The sequence below is a fragment of the Trachurus trachurus genome, assembly GCF_905171665.1.
Source record: "Trachurus trachurus genome assembly, chromosome: 14".
NCBI classification, from domain to species: domain Eukaryota; kingdom Metazoa; phylum Chordata; class Actinopteri; order Carangiformes; family Carangidae; genus Trachurus; species Trachurus trachurus.
Genome location: NC_139903.1, coordinates 33,062,625 through 33,073,546, shown reverse-complemented (window position 1 = coordinate 33,073,546; position 10,922 = coordinate 33,062,625).

Below are 10,922 nucleotides of genomic sequence, written 5' to 3'. Positions count from 1 at the left end.
CAATATTGTTTTGGCAAAATTGATTTTGCATTTATTGCCATATGAACAATTATGTCAAAAAATAACTAACATGTCATCAACTCTTGACACAGAAGCATTTTTGATATCAACAGTAATAAAAATCTCAGGCAAAAACATAAATTGTAGTTGCACTACAGACCACAGTGCATGTGTGTGTCTGTGTGTCTGAGTGTGTGTGAGAGCTTGCAAAATTGTAATGAACTGTAACTGTAATGGATGGAAACATTGTCCAATGTCCACAGCAATCCACAGAGTTGTACTGTGTCCAGTGAAAGACCTCCTTTGCTCCTTTGGCCTTATTCTGAAAAACAAAGAATAAAAACACACAGACAGCTGATTATATTAGCACTTAATACTAATGGTTAATTTTCATAGAGGATAATTATTAACGAGTGAGACAATATGAACATATATAATCTGATGACAGGGAATAAAATATCACCTTATTTTTCCCGCCTGTCCTTCTCACTTCTCCAGTGGTTGTAGACTTTGTCCACACTGATAGCAGCACCATCTTCTTCTTGCCTTGACATTATTCGCATCAGCTGGTCCAGATGTGTCACTTCAAGACGATTTCTGGATTTGGTCTTGATGCGATTCATCAAACTAAAGCCTCGTTCACAGTCAGCACTGGATGCTTGAAATGTATCACAAATGTCCACAAGCTGTGAGACCTCCTTCAGCTCCTCACATCTTAGTGTTGCAGCCACCATGTCAGAGAATGTCTTAATTGACCCTTGTTTGTGTTTTTGTTTCACTATGTACTTGAAATCAGCATATTCATGCTTGATGTCATCCATAGACCCTGGGTGGAGAATGGTCTCATACTTTTGTGCTAGCATTGCAATGTCTGTGGTTCCATAATCAAAACTGACATCTGTGCACAGGACTTCAATGTCGAATGCAGACCACTCTTTCAAACCATCCACTGGAAAACGAGCATCCAAGTGATCACACAGCTTTGAAATAAACTGAGTAATGTCCTTGGTAATGTCCCCATCAGCTTCTGAAGCCTTATCACCTCCATGACACAGTCACTCCACTGAGGCGTATTCTCCAAGTACTGGGCACGCAGCTTCTCAATCTTTGCTCTTGCATAGCAGTGTCCTTCCATCACAGTCAGGTTGCGTCTTTGAAGAGAAAGGCACAAGTTTGCCAGTTCCAAGAGCAGTGAGAGTAACCTTGTACTTTGGATCACTCAGCTTTTTGTAGCAGTATTTTGCCACTGGATCTCCATTGTCACTTGCTTGTGCTCTGCAGTATTCTTTGAGGACAGTGTAGTTTCGCAGAACAGCATTCACAGCTTGTTGGCGTGGGGTCATCCCTATGTTCCCACAGCCCTATGTTCCCTCAGCCCTATGTTCCCTCATTTCTAACTTTTGTTGTCACTTCAATTCAGAGGCCTGAATGACAGCGTTTCCTCATTTAGAACCTCAGCTAGTTCTCTGAATTTGCACTTCTTCACTGATGATCTTGAGAAAATGGAATATATAGTTCTTAGAAGAGTTTCCACATCTCGCATTAAGGGAACATCTTTCCAAGCATCATCAATGCCCAAGTCCTCCCTGTGGGCCACACAATGTTGTTCTGTGAGGTGTGGTTTGCTGCTTTAACAAAGCTGCTACACCATTGTGCTTTCCAAGCATTAACTGAAGCACCGTCAGAGGTCAGCATCACCATTTTCTGCAGGTCTAGTTCATGGCTGGAGTAGAAGTCTGTGATTGTCTTCACAAGATCATGAGCAGTGCATGCCTTCAATTGAATGATGCCACCAAACACAGTTTTGCAACTGACGTCATTCTCCTCTCTGTATTTGAAATACATCACTAGCATTTTATGCAGTGTTACGTCTGTGCTCTCATCAGTGTTGGGTATAGTTACTTTGGAAAGTAGTTAATTAGGTTACAATGTTACCATCAATTAAAAGTAATCAGTTACGTTACAGCGTTACCTATGCATAACGCGTTAGAGTACTCATGCGTTACCAAAAATTAAAAGCCGTTTGCAGGCCTCGCACATGCTGCAACTTAACTGACACAGACACACAGCCTCCTTTAAATGCACGGAGAAGTCGTGACAATGAATAACGTCAGTCATCCAACCAACCAAACTCTGCAGGATAACAATAACAGGAAAGACAGTCAGCATATGCCACATAGCGTTTTATTTTTTTTTTATTTTTTTATCACAGAACATATGAATCAAAATTCACACCTACCCAGCGCAGGTAGCCTATATGAGCACCAAACAAGATTAGGTAACTCCTGATTTAAAAAAAAAACCCGAATGCAGTTTTTAAAGTGCATAAAGTGCGCTTGTAAACACAATCTGAGGTAAACAGGAAGCAGATTCAGATCAATTTAGAAATTAACTACCAGTCAACGATCTAACAGAAATTTTAACAGCTGCCTCTATGTCAAACAAAAATGATAACAGGCCGAATAATAATGACAAATAGCCTAATAGCCTAACTAAAATACTATTCAAGTGTCACAGGCCGAAATTCACTTTACCATCGTCCACTTACATTTACTCTTCAAAGTAGTGATTAAAACGTAGCAGAAGAAGATTTTCGAAACGTCTGTCCGACAATCAATTTCTCCTGGGAGTAAGAACGAGACTCCCGAGGCTGAAAAGCCTCTCCACGGGTGCGCTGGATATGGGTGGGGTATTGAAGCGCAGAAACACTGTCTTGATCCTGGGGAACTTGTTTAACATATCGATCTCGACACCTGACTTAAGATAGTCAACAATTTCAGTGTCCACCGACTCTGAGACCTGTCTGTCCTCTGTAAATGAAAACAAGTCGGACTCGGCGTCTCTTCCGCTGACTGGTGCAGGTGGCAGTTCCTCCGGCACCGGCTGTGGATGCCCCAGCGCACGGCACTCGGCAGCAAGCAGCACCTTGGCAGCGTCTTTTTTACTCTCATCCTTTACCCAGCGCAGTTTGAATTTGGGAATGGTCACTGCAGCCAGCAGGGCCTCCTTGCTGTCCAGCGTGGATGCAAAGCGTTTCTTTATGGCCTGCAAGATACAGGCATATCGAAATTAGTTTAACCTGCAGTGTAAATCTTATCAATGTTTTTATAAGCTTGTTACGAAATGAGCAAAAACAAAAAGCAGACGAACAAACAATTTTACCTCATCTATGACATCAGGCAGGCCAGATGTCATCCGGGAGAGACTGTCTTTTAAATCCAGTGTTTTAGTCATCAGGGCCTCCAGTGTCGGCAGGATAGTTCCATAAAAGCAGTTCTCCTCCCCTTGAAGAATATCCAGAGCCATGGCCAGCGGTTTGAGAATCATGCAGTACTCTTTAATAAACTGGTACTCCCTGTCAGTAATGCACCTGATGCCCAGCTGGGTGCATAAGTTATGCAGGTCAGTGATGGGGATGTCTATGACCCTGCACAAAGCCTCATAAAAAGAGTTCCATCTGGTCGTCGTGGGAACCAGCAGCTTTCTCCTGCTGAATTTTTCCACAGTTTCTGATGCAAATGTTGATCTGCTCGCTTTGGTCCAGAGTGCCGAACATTTAGCGATGGCACTCCTGTATACTGCTCGTGTGTCACTGTTGGAAGACAACCATTTTTCTATGTCAGTGGTGGATATCAGATTCAGCGTATGAGACGCGCATCTGTGGTGTGGAGGGAGACTGATCATGCCATCACCATCAGAGCTGGACAGTACATCGTTTATATCCTCGAATGTGACACTTTCACTCCTTTCTTCCTCCTCCTCTGTTTCTGAGTCCGAGGCCGTTTTGTGAAACACCTGGAACGCCTTGACAAAATTAGATCCATTGTCAGTGACCGTGGCTGTCACTTTCCCACCAAGGCCATATGACGTATGAATTTGTTCAATCTCCCCGGCAACTACGTCATATGTGTGCCGTCCTCTCACCCGCCTACATGCGATTGCAGCTTTCCCCCGCTTCAGAGTGGAGGGATGAATCCAGTGCGCCGTCATTCCCATGAAGCTCTTATTATTAGCTGTCCACAAGTCTGCCGTGGTAGAAACATATTCCAGACCTTCAAATGTTTTTTTCAGTTCTTTCTCCATATCTAGGTAGGATTTGTCCAGATAGCTTGCAAAGGTTTTTCGATCCGGCACTGTTCCCTCTGTGTTACGTGTAGTTGGGATTTTACTTATTAATTTACGGAAAGATGGAGACTCCACAGTTGTTATTGGAAGCATCTCCTCAACTACATAACCGGCCACAAGCTTATGAATTTCGCTGGTAGGGACAGTTTTAGCAGAGCTAAAGCTCAGCCGCTGTTGCTTGGAAGCTGGGGCACCACCGTCGTCCTCCTCCTCCTCAGCAGGCCGTGCGACCAGGGTGGTAGAGTGGTGCTTGGATACGAGATGTTTTTTTAAATTTGAAGTTGAATTTTTTTGCGGTCGACAGAAGCTTTTGACCAACGCATTTTACCGTTATGTTGTTCTTGTCCTTTTCGCTGTCGAATTGAAAGTAATGTGCGTACTTCCATGACCCAAAAGCTGTCCTCTGCCATCTTGCCGGGGTTTCGAATTTGAAAACACTCACTCACACACACACACACACACACACACACACACACACACAGGTAACGTAGGTCAGCAGGGCACAGACGCATCACAGCGCTGCGCCTCCGCTGACACATCCGCAGGTGGCACAGTACTGTCTCACAAAAAGCAGGCTGCAGTCGGGATTTTCCGTTCCTTATCCGGAGAAATTCTTAAAGTAACGGATTACTTTTTTAAAAAAATAACGAAGTTACTGATTGTTTAATGCACGAATCTAACGCGTTACGTTACACGAAAAAAGTAATTAGAGTACTCTAACGCCTTACTTTGTAACTGTGCTGGTCCACAACACTGCTCATCAATGATCAAAGTATGCCATGGGGCGTTTCGGATACTGCACATAGTCTCATTCTGTACAACTGCATTGATTGACTCAGCAAATTCAAAGGAGTAATTTTTGCTCCTCCAGTGTTCTGGTATACTCACATATTTTGCCATGTGGTCGTGGATTTGTTGAACAGCTAGTATCGATGCGTTCATTTTGATGGCAAGTAGAACATCATCAATGAGAATTTTGATTTGCTCTGGATCTGACGTTTTCTTGAGTGACAGTTCATTTCTCTTCTGCCGCTCCTCCGCGCTTTCTTGGAGTAACGATCCAATCCCAAGCCCCTGCTTTCGTCTTTTTACAGTGTTAACAGCATGCAAATGTCCTTTTGTTCCAACATGTCGCTTTAGGTAGTCTAGCTTCCAGTCACTCCACACTTTCCCCTCTGAAAACTCGCCTTTTACGTTTGCGTCACTGCACGTCTTGCAAACGACTCCAGTCTCGGTTGAGAAAGAAAAAATGTCGCTGAGTTTCACCAGTGTTCCCTCGTCCGTATTTATGTACTGTGACAGCCACTCCACTTTAAACGACGCGTTTTTTCTTCACCTTTCCGCCGGCAGTCTCACTTCCCTCCCGTTTAGCCATGGCTGAATGCTATTGCTAATAACAACAATGCCACAACAGCGGCTACTCGTCATCAGAGTTATTGATTGGCTGTCAAGCTAAACAACCGCTGCGTATTGGATGGGCATGTTTTTATTTTTTTTTAATGATCACTGGCTGACAGCAGCCCTACACCTGTCACTCATTGCAGGGATAAACGCCCACACGGTTTAGGTCATACATTTCAGAATTCGAAGCACACAGGGAGGAGGAAAAAAAAAAAACTAGTCGGGGATATTCGAGTGCGCAATTTTTTTTGTCTTCTGCACAAAGAGGTGGGGGGCAGTGCGCAATTGCGCAGTAAAACACCTTAGAGCAGTGGTTCCCAACCTGGGGGGCGGGACCCCCCAAGGGGGGCGCCAAAGATCCAGGGGGGGTCGCGAAGCCCTCTTGATTTTAAAGGGTTTAATAATTTTTATGTAATTAAAATGTTAAATAAATGAGTAGGCTAAGCATTTAATTCATATATGTGACAAAATCAACTAAATTCAAGGGCCACATTAAACATTTATTTGTGTATTTAAATAGATAAACAAATAAATTATAAGCCTATATCAATAGATGATTGAATATCAACAGTTTTAAAACATTACATACATAATACAGCAGGGCAATATCAGTCACAATGAATTTGAAAAACTGCATGGAACAATGAGAAAAAATCTGTGTAAAATTACAACATATTCTTCAGAACTTGTACTTTTAAAAACACAATTATATTTTTAAAAGTACAAGTTCTGGAGAAATATGTTGTAATCATACACAGGTTCTCCTGATTGTTTGTCCCATGCTGTTATTAAATTACTGATGTAAAAGAAGTTATGATATTCCTTATTTTATTTTATTTTACATCGGGGGGGAGGGGGGTCACCAAAGTTTTCAATGGTAAAAATATGGGTCCCTTGAGAAAAAGGTTGGAAACCACTGCCTTAGAGGGAACAGTGGTCTTGACAAACCAACAGCATGCAGTCCAAAAGTTTGCTCACAGTTTATAAAAACAGAAAGCCGTCTTAGACGGGCCGTGAGCATCATAGCAGCCTCCCAAAAGCACTACAGAGTTTTATACAGTTAATTATCTTAGATTGTTCATTTGTATCCAGGGGCGGACTGGGGCAAAAAAAGTGACCCGGGAATTTAGTACCTGACCGGCCCACTCAGGGGCCGGGGGGGCGGATGCTGTCAATGTCGGCTAATGCCACTGAGCGCTGTCTGGCCTTAGTCCTGGACCTGGACCGGCCTTTACTCTGCCTCACCATGAGTCTCTTTCAGGCCACACTTTCTTCTTCCACCACTTCTTCCTTATTCTCATCTCTATCAGATAGTTCAACATTTTGGCAAATTGCACATTGCCATAATCCCTATAGTCATAGCAGTAGGTTCGTTACCTTTAATTGTCGGTGTAAGCTATTTTTAGAACGGCGCAGCTGAGCCTAGAGCTGCTCAGGGCTATGCTATGGAGGCTAAGGGAATTTCTTGGTTTCCCTCATCTCACTCATCAAATACACAACCCAACAACTCCACAACGCTCTGGTGGACAAGTTGTGACCTGCACATTCACCACGCTATAGATAATAATGGAATGTTACGAAACAGAGTTGTTTTTGAGGTAAATACAGAGTCTGCTTGCTGAAAAACTGTCCCTGAACGCAACGCGCATCAGCGGTTTTGCATGAATTCACAGCTCCGTCTCGTAATGTTCAGTTATTATCTCATAGCATGGTGATTGTGCAGCTCACAACTTGTCCACGACAGCGTAACAAACCTACTGCTATGACTATAGCGATTATGGCAATGGGCCAATTTGCCAAACAATCCCTTTAAATATGAAAGGAGGCTCCCAAAATCTCAGCTACATTAACGTTACTGTGAAACGGCAACAGCAGATAAACTTAACAGTTAAACAGCACCAACATCAATTTCAAACATCTTTAGCTCCTCTAGTTTTTGGTAGCTCCTTGCTTTGTTGTATTTTCTCTAACAAATTATTTGATGGTGTACATGTTAATATCATACATGGGTATGATAGTCTAGGCCAGGCCTGGAATTTCATCATCTTAGGGGCAGGGCCACTTGGCCTTTTGTGTTGACAATTTTTTGAGGGCACAAAGGTCAAAAGCCAGGGCAGCAAGGCCATAAAATAGAAACAATTATTTTAAACCCACTTCCATAATGAATTTAAAATAAGGACTAAGGATGTATACTTATCTGCGAAATTAATAATTAAAATAAGCTGCGCTTGCTTGACATAATTTAGAAAGCAATACAGTCTACAGGAGTGTAGACAATTAATTGGCGGCCGTGTTGTATTCCAGCTCTGTCCAGATAATATTAACTGGTATGTGTCAACCAGGTCCATGAGCCATGCATCTTACTCCAGTTCTTTACACACTGGACCAACTGGCATAGGACTGGGGCTGGAGGAGCTGACTGCTGCTTTGACTGCCCTGACACCAGTCTGGTGCAGAACGTAGAAGAGGAGCCGGAGACGACACCAGCAAAGTCTCCTGATTTGAAAGTGGGAGACCGGCGGGCCCCAAAGCTGAACCAGAGATGCAGGAGTGCTACGAGACCACTACGGATCTGGCATTGTGGAAAGATACGAGCAGTGACAGGATAAAGAGCGTTGTTATTCAGAGAGGCGCAGCAGGTCGACCTACCTGCAGCTTCTGCCAGGGACACAACTATTGGTTGTCACACTTTTTACTCATGTACGAATTCCTCATCTTCAAAAAAACTTTGAACAGCAATTTTTACATTAAACGAAAGCTTAAGGTCTTGGCTTGAAACTGGTATCCTTTTTGTTTTTAGAACATATTGCAATAAGAAGTAATTCACCATGAAAGACACTCTGACACAATGTGACAACCAACCCCATCACGGGGTGAAATCCTGCGGCCCCCCCACACACTGCCGAGGATTTTTATTTTTTTGGTTTAAATCAGGGACGACCGCGGCTGCCTTCCGTCGCAGCGGCAGGTAGCACAGAGTGTAACATCAGACTGGGTCACTGCATTATGTTGCATATTAAGGGGGGATACGAGTGGGCGCGGCCCCTCCCAATTTGAGCTGATCCATGCGTCTATTACATCAAATTAAACAACAGAAGCTGATCTACAACGTGTAAAAACCATGTTCCTATGACCCAAACACAGCCCAAACACTACTCAAATAAACAACTAAACATCAAACTTCATGAAGCACCTGTGTGTGGACCCAGTCACCACATTTCTGGCTCGTTTACTACTGTGCATTATGCAAAACAGTACACAGCTACCGCTCATATGAAAGGGCTACAAAGATTGGAACGTTACATAGCACACGGCAGAGAGAGAAGACAACAACCAGCAAAGTCCAGCACACACAGACACTGCTTGACCAAAACATGGTTGTACATTTCCTCTTACCTTTGCTGTTTTGCCGTGAAAAGTTTGTTTTATGGGTAAATCCCATAGACCAGGGGTGCTCATTACGATTGGGTCGATCGCGTGATGAAGAACAAAAAAAAAAGTATATTTAAAAAAACACAGTTGTCTGGACAGCAGGCATTTTTCTCACAACCGACCTCAAAAGCGAGGGCAGGTCCGCCGAAGCATCATTCCGGGTGAATCAGCTCTCCGCCCGTTGTCTTTGTTGTTACTTTGTTGCCGCTCCACAGAGCGCACATGGCTACTTAATTATGCACGTGCTGACCATATATGGTTGTGCTGAGGCATTCTGGGGGTGGAATATGAGGTGTGTTCATGTCCGCACCATTCTTGGGTCCGGTGTGATTTATCAATGGAATATTGCGGAGAGATGTGCGTACGCACAGCTTGATCAGTGTTTCCCACTAATTAAAGCAGAAGTAAGCGATCCGGTCGTTTTGGCTAATGCTGCGTTCCAGGCAGGCTTTTGAAACCGTAAATTACAGCTTCACGTCACAACTTACGACTTTGTAGCGTTCCAGGCAACCCACTCGTGTTTTTCCGACCTGTTTTACCGGTGAAAGTCACTATAACGGCCACTCGTAACTTCCGACCCGTGAACTCGTACCAGATCGAACTGGTACGACTTCATAGGTCGGAAAAACACGAGTTACGGGCTGCCTTGAACGCACCATAACAGTCCTCGTCCCTACGTCACCACATTCGGTTACATGCTGCTATTCCGACATGCCGCTATTTCGACATTGACTTCTAATTGTCGGAATAGCGGCATTAACATTATTTTTCAAACGTGCCACTACTCCGACAATTTTTCATTGTCGGAGTAGTGGCACTTTATTTCAAACATTCCGCTTTTCCGACATTGATTGATTACCTTATAGTCAGACGTGTCCTTCTGATTTTTTTTTTTTTTCATCTGAGACACTGTTTCTCATACACAAATACATAGGCCTATTAGAGAAGAAAAAACAAACCCGCCAAGTTTAAAAACACACAGGCAGCTGAGATTTGGGAGGCTTATTAAAATGCGAGATCATTTTTCTGACTGATTTATTGCCCGATGCCATGTATCTCGCTTTCTTTCCCCCACCCTCCGCCCGTTGTCTTCGTTGTCACTTTGTTGCCGCTCCACAGAGCGCACATAGCTAATTAATATGCACGTGCTGACCATATATGGTTGTGTAGGCATTCCGGGGACGGAGGTGTGTTCACGTGCGCAACTGCGCACCATTCTTGGATCCAGTTTGATTTATCAAAGATAAATTGTGGAGAGTTGTGCACGCACAGTTTGATAGATCTGAAAAAGGTGTAAATATTGTGGGTGTCTTTTCGCCGTAGGCCTAAGCAAAACATTTAGTAGCAGCAGTTTTACACTGCTTACTTACAGTTTTGATAAATGAGGCCCCTGGCCCTAAGCCCAGAGACGCTCACAGCGGCAGCTCTCCGCGGCTCATCCGCCGCGCTGTCTGTGGTGCTGAAGGTGACAGGTTAACTTGACAAACAAAATGCAGCATAGTTCTGTTTGTTTATCATGTGTGTCAGTTTTGTTTGTGACTTGATAGTTGAGTTGTTGAGATTAAGAACATCACTCCCTCATCAAACCAGTGATAGGCATACTGAAAAGAAAAGAGAGAGAGAGACGCGCCTGGGTATCGCAGCTGTAAAAAAAAAAAAAAAGACCACGTGTCGGAATAGCGGTATCAAAAAGTGTCGGACTACCGGCATGTCTAGATAGAGGGATGTCGTAATAGCGGGATGTCTAAATAGAGACATGTCGGAATAGCGGGATGTCTGAATAGCGGGCGGACCCCACCACATTCACGGCTGCACACACAGCCCTGCATGCCGTTCTCTCTCCTCATTGGATAAAAACTGTAGGATACGAGAAATGTTTTCTCCTCGGCTCAGAGCAGAGCAGATGACTGACAGACCCGTGTTTCGGTCCAAACACTCTATGTAAGTGATTGCTGTCGGAAGAT